We start from the raw sequence: 18,158 nt of genomic DNA, 5'->3' as shown, positions 1-18,158 counted from the left end.
ATTATGGATTCTTTTCGCAAACTACTTGCTTGGAAGTTAATGTTCTTGTTGTAAGCAGTGGAAATGGACGGTGAAAGATAAGACCTACTTTACGAGAGGTTAAAAATGCATCAAAAAGTTTTTATGGCATGAAAAAGTGCTAAGATTAAAGATGTTGCATGTCAAAAGATAATTCTTCCCTCAACCTTAGGCCTAACTGGCTATGGCTTTTTGCAAGTCATCTGGGGCACGCCCTATTTGATTGTGTTCTTGAAGTGATCTGGTAATAAATAGCAGCGGCAAGATTACATTGGAGAAGGCCCTAGATTTTTAAGATCGAAAGAATCGCCAGAATTTGTTACTATACTGGAAATATTTTTATCTTCTCCTTATCGTGTGGGTTGTGGAACCAACCTCATCAACCCTGGTGTCAGGGTTATGACTGAGCCGCCAGAGAGGAGGGGGGGATATTTTTATAATAAAAAGACATTATTTAAACTCGTCCTTCACGTCTGTAACAAGTGGGTAATAGAAGCTTATTATAATTTTAACGAACTGACACGAAATGTAAAGAGATCTTTCAGCAACAAATTATTTTAAGTAAATAATATTTAATACATCAACAAAGAATTTCTCGTGTGAATAATTCAAAAAGCAAAATTATTCTTCAACGAAATCTAACGCCTTAAATTATGAGATTTATGAGTGATGAATACTTAAGTAACAGTCTTAAATCTTCAGACTTGGCTCATTATTCAGAAGTACTACTGCGAAAGTAGAAATTAAATAGCCTTTGAAACGTATGAGGTAATTAATATAGTTACTTACTTGATTTGAACAAAATCTTTAAAATACGCCGAAATATTCACCTCGCCTTCTACACGCATAAACTCACGCCTATTTCCCACCGGTACTTATAAAAGGTTTAATACGATCTACGATTAACTGGTGTGCGTTTATGAAACGATTGATGAATGTGGAGGAAGCAAGAGAAGTGTGCCAGGATCTAAGAAAATGGAATTCCATGGTCTCTGCTTACCTCTTTCCCTTGCTCTTTATTAGAAGGTAACCTACTAGGATTTCATTTGAAGGTACTTTTTAACGTACAGACCTATTGTTTGTTATATTACTAATTATTATACTACTAATAATGAATATACAATAGTATATCTTTTCATGACCGAAATTGTAGTCATACAAATAAAGTACCTAAACTTCAATTTTAATAGACTTCTATCGTGTGGTTGTGAGTACCAACCTCATCAACCCCGGTGTCAGGGTTATTATTGAGCCGCCAAAGGCCCCTGATATGGCTCATGTAATTACTACTTACTTACCTACATCAGTAAGTAGTAACCGGGACCAACGGCTAATATACTGTTTAAGTAGAAGGCAAAGGCAATGAAGAGATTTCATTAGGAATAAACAGATCTTTCCTCTATTGAGATTAAATTTGTTTATTACTAGTGCGAACTGTCTGCCTTTGCCGCTCAATAAACCCTAATGCACTGGTGTAATGTATCCATCCACCTCGGTAGCTCAAAGCCATCAATTACTTGCTATAGGTATCCTGGCTGACGTACTAACGTGTTTGTGGTCTTTGAACTATAAAATACTACCTCTACATATATAAAACGAATGGACAATATTATTCGTTGGTTTCCGTCACACACTTTTTCCATCTAATTAAGAAAAGTAGATAGGTAGGTATAGTTTCTATAAAATAACGCCGAATGTGAAAAATACGAAGGATCCGTACAGTTCTCTAGGTTTATTAACTCCTTTTTAAATAATTATTTATATACCTATCCAATTAACTTGTAAAAACTTTGTACATTTATTTTTGATGTTACACAGATATTGGCCCCGATTCCTGCAGACACCTCCTAATTTTACTTTATACCTGTTGTTTTCTTATCCGCCGAAAAGGAAAGGGACGGATGATTGACAGCTCTTAATTTTAGGAAGAATGAGTAAATGAATGAATAACCCGGGCGAATCAAAAAGATAACTCGCTGGTATGCAAACCGTTTGACGTGTGCTGTCAACTTAATTCTGTCGGGTTATTGGCCAATGTAAAATTTTTAGACGGTTGTTTTAGATTTGTGCTTAAAATTGACGTGTGTTCCGTAAATTTTATGCTTGTCGATTACCCGTCCCTTTCCTTTTCGGCGGATAAGAAAATGACAGATATAACTTAAAATAAAATTAGATGGTATTATTTACAGGAATTAGCACCATTGTCACCTTCGTAAACACGAACTCACGTGCTGTTTCTACAACAGGAACAGTGTTGAAGTTAAAATAGCATCGCGCCTGCCAAGCGGTACGCAGAGGTATCTAGTATGTACACCCACTCCTCGCCAGCTATGTTTAAGACCCATGTAATAGGGGGCGAGCCTATTGATAATGAAACGTTATTTATTTAGACATTCTACTGAACACTAATGCACCAAGCAAATTCAATAATTAAACAGTCTTTTAAAACGCAAAACGAGGTTTGCCAACCAATTCAGTTCGGAAGTAAATATTAAACCACAATATTTAGGTCGATTTACGTCTGGCAATCAATCTCCAGTTGACTACGTTTGTCACTGGTATTGCTTAATTTTCGATCTACAAACGCGTTGAAGTCGTCGCTATATTACCACCCGATATTGCCACCTTGGCTTGACGCCAGTTAACATTACTTATTCCGATAAATTCACCATTAATACCATATGCCTTGGCCGCCACCTGTCGCCAGATTAACCCTGTAACACATAACGGTTACATATTCATAAGAGATAATCGTAATATTTTCGACGCATATTGTCCAATATACGACCGTCAGGTTTGTTGAAAATATAACAGCTTTGATAAAAAAAAAATATTAAGTTTTATAGCTATTTTTTTAGATATGAGGAATTTGTTTATCATTTCGCATATATCATGTCGATCTGTTGACGAAAAAGATTATTTTTATTTTGTCGCATTCATGTGACAGGATTGTCATCGCAGGCGCCATAGACTTTTTAAATAAATAAAGTATTAGGTACAGTCATGAGCAATACATTATACCTACTTTAGGACTCTGTCGCACTAACATATTATTTGTCATTTAGCGAGACTTACAGTTCAATTTGTCCAAAAAGTGACATGGTACCAAAGTGTATATACCTATTAATGCTTGTGACCGTAGGTACATACTTTACTTTCAAAATTTTCACAATTTTTTATCTATGACTACATAGAGTCTTCGTGACCATTGCAGTATATTCATATCGTGTAGAATATTCTACTGTCTATAAAGTATCATACCAATAAAATAAAGAGAGATATCGCTGGCTAAAATAATAATGACGAAAATATGGTTATAGAAATAAAAATATATCATCCGAGCCACATTTTAAATTCATAGTGCAGCATAAATCAGCTTGAATGCACATAAAAATATTCCATATTTCACGTACATTGTAATGGAGCGGTAAAGACTATGATAACCAAAGTATTTCCGTTTATCTCCTTAAAATGTAAAAGAGACGTCTATTACGTACACCATCTTTATGTTTTTTTTTAATATTTTTTATATTCCTAATTTTCTTGTTTTTTATATGTTAATAAGAAAAGGCAATTTATCAATCAACAATGTCTGATCCAATTATAAACGTTATTATAGGTAATATAAATTTAAATGTCTTCCTTCACCCTAGAAAATATTGATACCTAAATACTACTGGGTGATAAAAAAATCTGATAACAGAGTTTTAAATATTAGAAGTAAACATAATTTACTGTTATTTGTGAAGCACATTTTTTTTACCTTTGATAGGTTTGCTCTTGGCTCCAGACTTGCGCGAAGGCATTGACGAGGCCTAAGATGGACCTCCCAGAAGGTGCCTGTTCACTCCGGCCTTGAAAGCACTCGGGTTATATGCATTCGGAAATACAGAAGACGGCAGAGAATTCCACTCCTTAGCAGTGCGCATAATGAAGGACGATGCGAAGCGCTTTGTGCGAATAGTTGGGATTGGGATATCCACCAAATAGGGATGGAACCCAGCCTGGAAGTCCGAAGATAGAGGGGATGATGGAATGAGCTCGTGTGGATCGCAGGTACACTCCCCTAAGTCGTCGGCACATCGTTAAGGGGTCAAGCTAAACAGTTCCAGTAAATAATTACATCACTCCTCTTCCTACGCGTAGATAGTTCCTATCAGCACGTACCACATCACAACGAGTTCATTTTTAAGCTACATACACACATATGTGAAGGTAAAAAGAATGCTGTGTTGTAAAAGAAAATGATAAGAGATGTGAATCGATTTACAAAAATCCATTCTAATATTATAAATTCTAAAATAGTGATGTTATATTCTAATATTAAACAACTATTTGACTTTATAGGTGCTCCCACTGAGTCCCATTCAGAGTTTTTACTGACTTTATACCTGAAAGATCAAAACCCGGGGTCCTGTGAATCCATATTTTTTTTTTATTGAATGATGACTTAGAAATATAAACGGAGCCAAATTATGCGTCTTACTAAACTTTATTAGGACTTATTAGGTAGATGTAATGTTTAAATTGTCTGTAAATTGTAGGTACTTTGTTTTAGGTTTTCTTAGACATTCTAAATTCTTGTTATAACGTAATTTTTTCTTGAGCATTTCTGATCGTCAGTGTAGAATCAGCCTTATATCAGTAGGTAATTGCCTTTATTAGGTGCTTAGCGTTAAGATTTCTTGATGTAGGTTACTGTTCTCATTACTACTTCCAAGACGTTCTTATATTGCTCTTATATCGCCATGAGCGCTCTTCACAAAGGACTTAATCAACAGTTGTAATACGTACTTAGAAATAATTCATAACTTGTAGCACTCATGTAGTCTTTATTGACAATCAAACGAACTTGCAAAGTGAAGTTCGATGATAATTATGTGAACAGCTTCATTCGAAGCGATTTATTATTAACGTGTTGTAGTAGTGTTTCTACGCATCAGTCTTGCACGGTATTCAGAGACTTTATTTTATTATTTTTGTAGGGTAGACGAAAAAATACCAGTCGCATACTACCTACCGGCCGCCACACTACCGGTATTGGTACCGACCGAGCTTCATTCAGTTCAAAGAAGTATTTCACATTTTTAGGGTGGGGTTGATCTCGATCAACGTAGTTCTAAAACTGTTGGGAGGGAGTATGTAAATCGCTTCGAATGAAGCTGTTCACATAATTATCATCGAACTTCACTTTGCAAGTTCGTTTGATTGTCAATTATGTTTCACAGCTTCATTCTTTGCGATTTATTATTAACGTGTTGTAGGATGTTTAGAGCATTTGGAATTAATGTGAAATACGGTAAGCAAAGACAATCAAGTTTGTATACATAATTTTATTTTCTTTAATTACACAGGTAAGTAATCAACAATTTAGTTTTAACTGACATGTGTTTAATTTATAGAGAGTATGGTGTTGGCAAATTGATTTGGGTCCGACACTAAATCTCTATTATAAAATTTAGCGAAGACGGAAGAAGATTCACTCCACCCTGCTGTCTTTCTAATCAAGTCAATGCTGACGCCGAGCCGACCGGCTGCAGATGTGGCTGCGTGCCGTGTGCTGTGTCCACTGAAAATTGATGTATCTATTCCACTGCGAGCTAGCGTATCTTTGATCCAACGACTAAGTGTTTGTTTTGTGACTTTGGAAAACGGTTTTTTATAACTTATAAATAAATATTCATGATCTTTTCGTAATGATTGGGTTTTATTTATATAGGAAACTAGACATCGAGCGGGGCATATTTCTGGGCGTAAATTAAAGTATGGTAATCTCAATAGTGGTTGTGAAGCGTTTAACTTTGATGTTTTTATAAGATCAGGAATTTTTATAGATACAGAATTAGTCTGTTGGATAACGTTAGGTAATTTGACGAGTGAAAATGTTTGCACACGGTGCGCAGTCACTAAAGCCAATAATGTCAATGTCTTTTTTGAAAGTGTTTCTAAACTGAGGTTTTCATTTGGCCAATGTTGTGCTAAGTAATTTAGAACTACAGCAGGATCCCAAGTGGCATTGTATCTAGGATTTGGAGGCCTCAGTTTAGAAACTCCTTTCATAAATCTTCGAACTCTTTCATCATCTAATTTATATCCGAATAACAATGATAAGGCAGATTTAAACGAATTGATTGTCCCGTATCTAGCTCCTTTGTTGTAAACAATTGTCAAAAAATCCAGTATATCGTTAATTGATACATTTGTATAATCAAAATTTTTGCTATTACAGTACTGTATCCATTCTCTAACACATCCATCATATTGACTATAAGTTGACTCAGTTAACGATGCTAACATGATTTCTATAGTCTGAGGAGCTAAAGATTTCTTTAATAATGTTTGCCGGAAAGCTTCGCGGCAACCAATTTTAGGGTTTTGTGGAGCTGGTGTGTGTTCCTGAAAGGAGATTTCAATAGGTCAATGTTAGGTTCAAAAACTACGGCAACGGAAATCATCAATTTTTGAAACAACGGATACCAGGGCTGGGTAGGCCAATATGGTGCCACAACAATACCTTCTGCCTTATCATCAATAATCTTTTGAAGTATCTTAGTAAGTAGAGCGAATGGTGGAAACGCGTAGAAATAAATGCCTTGCCACGATATAGTGAACGCATCTATTGCTTTTGCTTCAGGATCCATTTTCCAAGTTACATAAACAGGACACTTGGCATTGCATCTACTAGCAAACAAATCTATCTGAGGACAACCTAATCGATCAACTATTTCTTTAAACGCATTGTCGTTTAATTCCCATTCGGTATCTTGAAATCGTTTGCGAGATAAAAGATCAGCGTTACTGTTATCTTTTGTGTTTATATATGACGCGAAGACAGTTATTCTACGCTGTTCACACCATTCCCAGAATGATCTAGTAATTTTATTCAAGTGCCTGTACTGAATACTACCCATTCTATTAAGACATGAAATTGCAGTGACGTTATCAATACGTAATAAAATTGATACGTTATATAATTCTTTTGCGAAACATTTGAGACCTAGAAAAGCTGCTTTCAGTTCCAGTTCATTTATATGCAAATCTGACTCATCACTTTTCCAATGTCCAAAGCATTCTTCACCATTGCTGAAAGCTCCCCAGCCAGATTGAGATGCGTCAGTAAATATTTCTAGATGGTAACTATTAGAACCTAGCGGTGTATAACCCGAATCAATGTGGTCTAACCACCAAAACAAATCAGCTTTTAGCCATTCAGGTAAAGAAATAATTTGTTCATAGGAAGGATTTTTAATTAAGCATCGATATTTATAACTTTCAAATTCTTTTGTGTAAAGGTACGAATATTTAATTGCGGGGCAAGCGGAAATAAGCAAGCCAAGAAGTCTTGCGAAGTTTCGTAATTTACATCTGTGTATATCTGTCAGAAAATAAACTATACGTTCCTTAATTTTTGTTTTCTTTTCTATTGGCAAAGTAAGAGTCATATCTTTAGTATTAAAGACGAAACCTAAAAATTTGCATTTAGTATTGGGAACCAAGCAACTCTTCTTAGTGTTTATAACAAATCCCAAGCTTTCTAATAATTGTATAGTTTCAGAGACATTAGTCTTACATTCTGAAAATGTTTTACCTATACAAAGAATATCGTCTAAATAAATAACCGACATAAAATGTTGTAAACGTAAGCATTGGGCCACGGGTTTTAGTAACTTTGTAAAAACATACGGTGCAGTGCATAAACCGAATGGTAAACAATTAAATTCATACAAAATACTATTATATTGAAATCGTAAATATTTCCTATGTGATTTATCTATCGCAACCAAAAAATATGCATCCTTTAAATCTATTGACGACATGTGATAATTTTTGTTTACTAATTTAGAGGCAGTGCGATAGTCCTCCATTTTAAAATGTTTGGTTTCAATGAATTTATTTAGGGACTTTAAATTTAATATAAATCTTTTTTCACCATTTGGCTTAGGTACTAGAAATACTTTTGAAATAAATTGTCCTGGTACAGGTTCACATCGAGATATAGCATTAGCTTCTAATAACTTATTTATAGAATCCATAAAATCGGTATGTTCTTGATGGTTTTTCGGTAAACAATTAGGGCTATCAGTACAGTTTGGTATACTTGTAAAGGGTATTTTGTAGCCTCGTATCCATGATAATATTGTAGGGTCTGTAGTTATATCAGACCAATTACGTTTAAAGTGCTGAAGTCTGCCAGCGAAACCTACCTCACAGTTTACTTGTGGTAAGAGCGACGCGGTGGCGGCGAGCGCTGGCCGGGCCGGTGATGCGCGCCGCGCGCTGAGCCCCGCGCCGCTGCCTGGTGCGGGCGGCCGCGGCCGCTGTCGCTGCTGCTCGCTGGCTTGTGGTCTACTTTGCGGTGCTGGGGCTTGAAGTTTAAACGACCTCTGCTATTTTTAGGAGTTTGTTTCGGTTGATTTTTCAAATCGTCCCCGGATCTTTGTATTGATTTTGCAGCTTTTACTTTTTCAGATATATTTTCGCCAAATAACCAAGATTGATCTCTGACCGATTCCATTAAAGTGTCCTTAAGTTGCATGTTGGTTGAAGAGATAACCATATTTCTTCGGGATTTTGTCTCCATAAAATGATTGTCGCATAAGATGCGGCAAGCGTCACTAATCGGTTTGAGTAACTTTTGCTTGGATGTTTCGTTGGAGAGAATCAGAGATGTAGCCGAAGCCAAGGCGGACAGGGCTATACCAATTTGTTTTTGTTTTTGCATTAGAAAAGTGTCTCTTTTCACCAACGGATCGGAAAGGGCTGCCTTTGCCTCAGGGTTGAGGTTAGGTGCTATTAACAAATTGCAGTTGCTAGGAACCAGATATTCTTCCAGCAATTTTTCTTTAGTGTCTTTAAGCAGACCTTTAACGAGTATCTCTTGCCATCTACTCGCTACATCTTTGTGAATTGGTGGCCCCAGAGCAGTTTCACATCTAGGTGCGTCACCGAGAAGTTGTAAAATATCTCCTTCGAGTTCTTCTGCAACGATTGTTTCTGCGGTCGCATTATGATCTGCTATTATCGATGCTGTCGGAGGTGGTAACGGCGGCTTCGGCGGCGGCAGGAGCGGTGACGGCGGCGGCGGCGGCGGCGAGTCTGGCGGCGGCGGCGACTCCGGCTGGGACGGAGGAGACGCAGGCGCGTGCACAATCACTGGTAACGGGGATTCGCACTCTGCCTCCATTGGCGGCGGCGAATCTGAAGACTGACCTGTGGTGGACACGCGGTCATGTTAATGTTTTTTGTTTACGAAGGGAACAACCTGTAAGGCGGAGGCCCACAACGCTTTTTATTAACTGTCACGACAGAGATAACCTTTAAATCGGAAACTCACATCGCTAAAGAGTGATTCACTGGTCAAAATCATAGCAGACTATTTAATATTTATGGGTACTTACTGCTTAAATCGTCGTCTGAGGAGTAAATAACGCGGTTACGTTTTGCTTTGTTTATCAATTTTTCTTCCAACCGTCGTATTTTTCGCCTAATATAATCTTCATCACTATCTGCATGTTTTCTCTTCTTTCCCATCGTTGATAGAATGGAAAATAAGCAAACTTGAGCTATAAAAAAAATATATATTCACTAAGTATTTTTCAATACGAAACAACACGTGCGAAGACTTGAGCACGGAAACACGGAATGAAGCTCGGTCGGTACCAATACCGGTAGTGTGGCGGCCGGTAGGTAGTATGCGACTGGTATTTTTTCGTCTACCCTACAAAAATAATAAAATAAAGTCTCTGAATACCGTGCAAGACTGATGCGTAGAAACACTACTACAACACGTTAATAATAAATCGCAAAGAATGAAGCTGTGAAACATAATTAATATTATGTTCTTATAAGCAAGAGGGAAGGAACGGCAACTGAGATTACAAGTATTAATACCTATAATGAAATAATATTATATTAAGGCATGTATTTAACGCGGCGACAAACTAATGTGATTTAGGGTTTTAAAAATAATTAAAATGGGTAGCAAAAATAATAGGTTGGCAGCTACAGTGAAGTAGCCTTTTAAGCATAAAGTGGCAGCTTTATATTAAGTTATAAGCTTTATTTAAATTTAAATTGGCAGCGATTTTTTTGTGTAGCACCTAAATTTATTGTTAGGCGACAACTTGACGGCGGATAAAATATAGAAAATAGGCTTATATAAATTATACAAGGAGGTCGTTTATAAAATTAAATGGGGTGAGAAAAAATATGCACATGGTCATATAAAACATACTATGTGCGACATTTTATGAGGTCTAAATAAAGCAAATATTGGCATGCAAAAAATATTATTGGTTTATAATAATACTTGATAATACTTGTATCTTAAGTTTGATGGTTTTTTCTGCCGAATTTCATTAAACAGAAAACTTTTCGACTATTTTCGTTTCGGTTTTTTTCACTTCGCTGAAATCACGTTTGCCTAAGTTTCGTTTGACTTAATAACAATTCGTTCTTTTCGTTACTCCGACGTTTCATTTGTGGGAAAAACTATTTTCCGAAGTTAGGGTTGGCCGAAATACATTTTGTCCCAAATATCATGATGCCGAACATTCATTACACTACTGTTAATAAACCTTCAAAATCTGTGACCTTAAAAGGTCTTCACCGCCGCCTCTCGGCCCTTCGGGCCTCGATGGTCACAAGTAAAATTAATACTTAGTCGCGATACCAAGCGGGAGCAAGCAAAGTTTTTTTCTTAGGTACTACATACTAGAGAACCATGCTTCAAAACTTATTTAATTTATTGTTCGAAACGATAGAAAATATAAAATTTTGGTAAATAAAGACTCAAGTATCTATGCGCTTCCACCAACAACCATCAACGCAAAAAGACCTCACCGAATATATTAGTAGGGCGATAAAAATTGAACTGTCTTTTTTATCTTATCTTTCAAAGAACAAAAAATAAACCAGAAAATATTTTCTCCGTCCGTTTACTCCGACTATATTTTTCTAACTTTATGTGCAACTTGATAGCATACAAGTTGGCGATAGCGACTACGTAGGTACTTCGCTAAACTACCATCTACACAAAAACTTTACGACTATCTACGTACCAAGTACGTATATTCAGTTAAATTAATACTGAGCACTTTCACTCGACTATCACCAACAATTAGATTGTCTAGCCGGTCTGAGATCCCTGTAAATGGTCATTCTTTCTAAGTACTTACATAATTCGATTGCAGAATTATTATCTGGAGGAATATTATGAATTAATAACTCGGTGTTACTGATAAATTAGTAACTTGTAGGGCAAAAAAATATTAAATTATTAACTAAATTATATACTTCCAGAAATAAAAATGAATAATAATCGACAACCTATCCTGTAATGTAGTAGCGCAACAGAGACCTCCGACCAATATCATAGAGACAGCAGCTAAGTAAAAATAATTAGTCTAGAAACTCCAGATCTTATGGAACATTTTAATCTTCTCTCTTTAGTAACTAGTCCCAGGTTATTCAGATTGGATTAATTATTTTTCCAGGAGATTCATTGAAAAAGATAGGTACGTATTTAAAATCAAGATGAATATTATCACGTCTTATATCTGCTGGAAGAAAATACTTTTTAATAAGTTTACCTAGGTACTTAGCAATGTTGGTTTTAATATAATTGATATTTTGATTTCGATCCAGGCTTATTCTTGAAAGACTTATGATACAAGTGTAAGTGGAAAGGTTGGAAGAGGAATACCTAGGCGTACATACCGCCCGTATCTGGAGGGAACCATTCGCGATATATCACGACTATGACAACTGCCTCGAGGAAACGGCCCAGCACTCGCTGGAGGTGTGCCCAGCCTGAGCGAAGCAGCGCATAGAACTCCGGGCTGATGTGGTGAGTGATCTATCGTTGCCGGCTGAAGCAGCTTGTCCCCGCAGCTTGGCATAACTGCGGTGATACGGACGTTGGGGGGTTTTTGTCGGTGTGAGCCCGACATAACCCTGTCGCTGCCTCCGCGGCGGGAAGGTATGCAGTAGGCATTTTCCCTCGAAAAACAGTAAGGCGTACATATCGTTATCAGATTTAGGATATTTAAAAGAAAGCGCAAGTCATGAGTACTCTAAATCGGCCAGCATACATGAAGTCTTCGATGAGAGTGGAAGAAGCGAAAGTTGGTGGCCTCTGCCTACCCTAACGGGAAATAGGCGTGATCTTATGTATGTATGTCGCACAAACTTCTAATTTCCAATAGATATAAAACTGTTGTTCTCATTTTAAAATACAAAGGCAGGTACCTTAATTGTAAAACAAACATCTGATATCAATGCAAGCAATGGCCAATGAGTGGTGTTAGACATAACACGATCTCAATTCAGCGCAACGTATGCAAGTCCCGTGTCCATATGCGGCTAAAGAGATGCAATATGCCGCTGGCTAATCGCCAAACTGCACAAACCGACTGCTAACTTACTGCCCAATTTCGTTCTTTTACGGCCTACCGTGTATGCACTCATACTACTATTTTACTGCACATAGCTTGACTTCGCACAATCGGCAGAAATTGTGCTTGCTTCTTTAGCATTCATTCGGATCTACGAGTAAAATACGTTAAAATACAAAAAAAAAACTATTTCTAATTCATATTATTGTCATTTAGCCTAGTCTTCTTTGGCAGACGACAAGTGAGTAACTAGATAGTCCTATTTCATATTTGATATGTCAGGTTTCGTGTACGAATATTCCTCCTCATACCATACCTACACCTATTTGCTTTCAGACTCCAGTTATTTATATTTTATTTATACCACGTACTTACTGCTTAAACACACGAAATATCAAAGATCTACCGGCAAACATTCAACGGCATATACGAGTAGTTATTCGAATCACCCACCAGCTGTGAAGCAGCGTGTTAATATACCTAAGCAGTATCCAATTTGCTAATAAACTGAAGATTCACAGAAAATAAATAAAAAGAAACCGTGTTTGAACTTTTCAGTTTCCACTTGGGGAAAAGAAAAAGGAATAAAGTAAACATGAAAAACTACGGACACTTACACGTCAAAACCCAATTTATCTTGGGCGAAATTCGTATTGACTGGATAGGAAAGTACTCGTAGCAAAAATACGGACGCCAGCAGTCCGAATAATAGAAAGAAGTAAAATTATTCACAGTTATTCTAGATAATAATAATAACATTATGAAAATATGTAATGTATTTAAACGCATTTTACTGGACTTCGTTTAGGTATAAAGAATATTTATTTCTCAACACAAGACATACAATGTCACTTATAAGAGAAAACTTCTTCTTACTTCTTCGGACTTCGTTTAGACAACTAAAAAGCACATCGAGCATACTCTACCACGCCATTACAATCGTGCTGGCAGTGAGCGAGTCATCTGAGAAATCTGTCAACAATTTGAAGCTCCTCGAATGATGTGACTTAGTGTAAACTTTCCTTGAACGATGTTCACCATTTTGCCCGTCAAATAGGGAGCGCTGAGGCCTCACATTAGTAGTTTGCCGCTGCGCTCATTCCTTTAGAAAAATGAGTTTGATAAATATCCTGCGCCGTTATTGTCTTCCGGGTCGCATTGCAAATTCCTGCCTTCACATTCAATACTGGCTGCGTATAGTTTGTGACGGCCACGCGGTCGCAATGACCACCTGGCTTCAAGCCAAGTCGTTACACTCTGCGATCAGCGAATCCACCGGCCATGATCACGGCCGCATGGCCACATACCCTGCCAGAACGCCACTAACTTTAATGGAGACATACTGCGATCATTCTAAACTATTGCCCGAGCGAACGAGGACGCAGCCTTGAATATTTTAGCCGCTGCTCATATTTCAACAGCACTAGTTTGAATAATAGCGCACGAACTTACTCTGTGATGGATAAAGCCACGAAATACGTAAGCACTAAAAACGATTCCACATACATAATACTAATAGTAGTCGTACGCTTACAAATTCACTCGTACTTTCCTTTCTGTAGTGGCATAGAATACATAATAGTACTACGTATAGAAAAGGACTGGCACCTCCACCTACACCTAACCGTGTTAACGACACCTAACCTTACCCAATTTCGTAAAATACCTACAATGTGACTACAATGTATATTTTTGCACACAATAATAATTGTAAACTTTACTGAACACTAAGCAATACTTCAAATAGAATAAACAAACAACGAATGTGGAAAATTCTATTCTGCTGACTGTATAGGAAAGTAGCAAGCAGAACGCCGGACGAAACAAGTAAGTTATGCTGTTATACAACCACAGCAAAATGTGTGTACGAGGAGGTTACTCACTGCAAGCATTCGCCTGTAATATAAGAGAGAGCCTCCGCGCAGCCTCGTGGTTCAGTAGTTAAGTGGTTTCGAATACCTATGGGTACATTTCACAAAATTAAATATTACTTTGTGTTTCCTAATTTGGTATACCTATTACAGCCTAATCACCAGATTGTCCGAAGTGAGATAATCCGTGATTCAAAGAGCATGTCCCATGTCGTGATCCCAGCACTGTAAGCCACTAGACCTCAGAAGCTGTTAACGCTATCATTTCAACATACTGATCGATATGGAATCGCAACGCATGATTTGACATGTCGTTGTAGTTTACATGTAGAACGACAAAACATCAACGCTCTGTCTTGACTAATTTTCCAATAGATAGACGTAGTATTTATATTTTGTTATAAATATATGTTTAATATTATTAGCAGTACTTATATAAAGCGAAGGTTGGTGGTAGGGCTGGCAGAGGAGGACCTAGAAGGACGTACATTGACCAAATTGGAGATGTTCTTAGAAAAGGTTCAGTACGATCTACTCTGACCCGCGTGCGTAAATGAAACGATTGATGAATGTGGAGAAAGCAAGAGAAGTGTGTCAGTTTCGAGGCAAATGGAATTTTCTGCTTACCCCGGTGGGAAATATACGAGAGTTTATATGTGTATGTATATATTATTATTATAAATTGCCTAGAAGTTTAAGCAAAGGAGAAGAGGATAATAAAATTTACCCCATCACTCTATATCTACTAATAACTTCGCAACAGCCGAAATCGCCTCCTGTAGTAAGTAATTACGCCGCAAAACCGAGTTAATTCTGATCCATGCTGAGATGTAACAGATTCAAGCTAAGCAGTACGGATGAATAATTTCGCGTCCATATTCATTGGATTAGGCCGGCGGCGGCGGCGTAAGCAGTTTCTAAGGTTTTGCCTTTGTAAATAACAAAGGGAATCCATCAGATTAGAACTAAGACTTGGCCATGAAGTTATAGTGAAACTGGAGCAAACACGGGTGCGCTCACTAAAACGGAACGCAGAAGACACGTGCTGATCCTATGCTGGACTGGGAGAGAATGCGTATAACTGTTAAGCCCACTTTGGGATCGTTCCCGGCAGTATAAAAGCGCATAACCCCTTTCTCTCCCTTCGGCCTCAACAATCTATAGACGGTACACCTTTGTGTGGCGAGCGAGTGATAATTTCAATAAACTTTGTAAGGAAGTTGATCATGATTTGTTTAACACCGGTTTTGCAGCGGCGAGGAGATTACTCAGTCAAAAGTTAATCTTAATTTTGCCTGTGCACAACTCTGATATACTATTACTATATTTACTAGTTTAGGACTTTCAGTGTAAACCTGTAATTAGTTTTCAACTGTTACATTCTTTGTCTACTTTCTGTATTTAATAACTGTTGGCTTTCCTTAAATAAATAAAAACTTATGAAAAAAGAACTTTAATACCTAACACTTAAGCAAATAATATCAGAGTTCCTATCCTTTCTTTACGATTGAGGACTTCGTTTCAAAAATGGCAACGTACAGCCATTTTTGAACCTTTAGATTAGCACTTGTGTAAACTTGTAAATAACATTTATTTACGAAAATAGAGATGTGTGAAGAACCTATTCCTGAAAGAAAAGTCGAAATTGAATCGTTGGGAAAATAATCAAACTACGTCTTAGAAGGTAGTAGATAAGTACTATTATTTTGTACTCCAACTAAAACGGACGAGCAGGACAAAGTAGCTACATGTGCGAAGTTTTTAAAGAAACTCCAGTTTCACTTTAGCCTCATGGTCTTGTGTATAAAGTGTCCCCCTTTACACACGTTTGTGTAGATATTGTATGATTGAGGAAGGGATGTATAGAAACGGCCGGTTTGTATTAATACGAGAACGGTTTGAATGGAGTCCTAAGTTGATAAGATGGATACATTCTGGGATTGAAAGCCGTAAATAAGTCCAGTCGCACGAATGAGTTATATTGATAAATAAAATAATAAATAACCCCTTACTACTACGTCTGTAGAAAAGGTTTTTATTGAAGAAAGGGGAAACATTAGTAACTTAAGTAGGTATATTGGTTTCTTTCTACATTAAACTTATACTGCTTATAGGTATACAAAGAGCGCCTTATACAAAGGAAGTACAAAGGCCTTCTTTTTCTTGAAATAAAGGTAAAATTATATAAATGTTAGTAAGTATTAAGACGTCATATCTGCACGTACAATTTCCTTCGTGTCCTAAAGTGTACCGTTAAAATTCCTAAAAACGTTCCCTCAGAACTCATTCAAACAAATCCTTAATATTTCTAGAAACCGTCGCCAATCCATCAGACAAACGATCACCAATGCCCACAGATCCATTACGGAATGTTCTCCGTCGGTCGTACGAACAGTTTGTTTTAAATTAATGACATCCATATCTCACGCTCTGAGGGAACAGTCCTTCGTATTTGTCATATAGATTACCTACTTTTCTGTCGACGCAAAAGGTATTTGATTGCCCTGTTTCTATTGGGAGCCTTTGAACAAATTGGTAACTCGTAAATCATGAACGTTACGTTGGCTGATGTGATAGGTAAAGTTCGATAAAACATTTACAAGGCGAGTTATTGAGAAGAATGGTCTTCTCTCTTCACTACATAGTATAAAACAAAGTCGCTTTTTCTGTCCCTATATCCCTATGTACGCTTAAATCTTTAAAACTACGCAACGGATTTTGATGCGGTTTTTTTTTTGGATAGAGTGATTCAAGAGGAAGGTTTATATGTATAATAACATCCATGAAATAGTGGAAAAATACTGTTATTTTTGAGGATTTTAATGTGATGTCGTAAATAATTCATTTTTTCCTCAGCATTGCACCCGAGCGAAGCCGGGGTGGGTCGCTAGTCAACAATAAAAGCCAAAATAAAACGCTAAACGTACTTACTAAAAATGTCCGTGATACAAAGCAGCAAATTCAACTAGACGTTAGGCACTACGAACGTCGCCACATTGCTTGACAAAGCAAAAAGTTGGTAACAATATTTTCAAAGTGTTTTCACATTGCCATTTGTTCGTACTGAGAGGTACTGTGACTCTAATATTTTAAAAGCTCGGAGAGCACCTCTGTACTCGAAAGTGGACCGTATTTGTGTGAAGTTAGGGTGATTCGAGAATAATTTCACTTAATCGGGAAAAGTGGAAGCTCGCGTGACGTCATGGGGAAATTTATTCCCCAATGATAGGAGGTTAACGAGCTGTAGGTGTACCTCGTTAAAGCTGCTATAAACCGCGCTAATGTGACGTCAGATTGCACGTATAGACTTACGGGCTCTAAAAATAAACGAGGCAGGCTCTTCCGATAAATGATCCTTCGAGAATAATGGAAACTAATATACTTTACACACGTTTATTTGAAGGTGTAGTGGACATGAGTGCCTCGAGTGTTGGGAACGCTCGCAGATCAAGTACTTGTTTATTTGATATTTGACTTGGAGATCCTTTAGCTAGATTTATTGAACATATCTAAATCTAAGCTCACGTACAGTCAGAGGTACATCCATCATAATATGAACTAAGTACTCACATCTCACCAAGCTTTTCTGTGTTCTGTGAGATTTATTGAACAACTGGATAATAGGTACCTACTTATCTCGGCTTGAATGTTTTATGCAACGGTAAAACCACACAATTTTGTTTTGATCTAACTAATTAGGAAAACTCAATAAGAATTGTATAATGTAATGTATTTTTGAATGTATTATTTTTATATTTTTGTTTTTAATGAAAGATTATTATATTTAAAAAATACTAATTTGAATATATTCGCTTTTATCCAGTATTTACTCTATTATTTTTTTTTGAAAAATATCTTCTAGGCTAAAATGACG

This window comes from Pectinophora gossypiella, chromosome 11, assembly GCF_024362695.1.
Source record: "Pectinophora gossypiella chromosome 11, ilPecGoss1.1, whole genome shotgun sequence".
NCBI lineage: Eukaryota > Metazoa > Arthropoda > Insecta > Lepidoptera > Gelechiidae > Pectinophora > Pectinophora gossypiella.
This window is presented reverse-complemented; position numbering follows the sequence as displayed.